Source organism: Chaetura pelagica, unplaced genomic scaffold (genome assembly GCF_000747805.2).
Source record: "Chaetura pelagica isolate M959 unplaced genomic scaffold, ChaPel_1.0 scaffold104, whole genome shotgun sequence".
Classification (NCBI taxonomy): domain Eukaryota; kingdom Metazoa; phylum Chordata; class Aves; order Apodiformes; family Apodidae; genus Chaetura; species Chaetura pelagica.
In genome coordinates, this window is record NW_009953786.1 from 8,201,053 (window position 1) to 8,201,781 (window position 729).

The 729-nt window shown below is 54.2% G+C and overlaps 1 protein-coding gene across 1 annotated transcript in view; it reads right to left on the minus strand.

Annotated features, from left to right (window-relative positions):
* The window catches only part of TFAP2A (transcription factor AP-2 alpha (activating enhancer binding protein 2 alpha)), a 21,778-nt gene that overhangs the window by 12,344 nt on the left and 8,705 nt on the right, over positions 1-729 (minus strand). The gene's annotated exons all lie outside the window — the stretch shown is intronic.

Consider the following 729-nt stretch of genomic DNA (forward strand, 5'->3'; position numbering starts at 1 on the left):
AGGCTTGCGAATTTCCCCTATTGGGCAAAGATGGGAAATTTCATCCGCTCCGAGGCAGAGAAGAGCAGATCTGGGCATTTCTCTGCCTCTGATGTTTCCCTCGCACACAATTAATAGGCAGCCTCGTTTTCAAAATAGTATTAACAGTAACGGCAATAAAGATAATAGCAATAATAGTAACAAGTATAACCGGACTGCTTACAATAATTAATAAAACACGGTGGCGATACAGTGTGGATTCCCACCAGATCGCTCCCCAGCATTTCAGGAGCAGGTATTTCCCGCAAATAAAAAGAATAATTCATACGCGGGCGTTATTAAAATAATAATTCTACCGCGACTCCAAATCCTCCCACTGGCCCTGGACAGAACCCAGACAAATACTGTGGCTGGGATTACCGATAACGCATCCCAAGAAAACCCTGGAAAATCCAAGCCCACTGCCATTTTGTCACCAGAAAACGCCGACACAGGCGTCTAAAACAAACCAGTGCTTCCCCCCCGCGAGTTTTGCAAATGTTCCGGGGTGAAGGAACTGCCACGGTCCCTCACCTACGGGGAGAACCGCCCGGGTGCCCGGCTCAGCTATCCATCCCCTCGCCGGCGGGCGACTGGGGAGCTGCGATAGCCCCGTCGGCGGGGAATGGGAGGAACGCGCCGGGCAGGCGGGGGGGTGTGCCGCCCCCAGCCCCGCCGCCCCGGTGGGCGCACCGGAATGAGCCCGGGCGG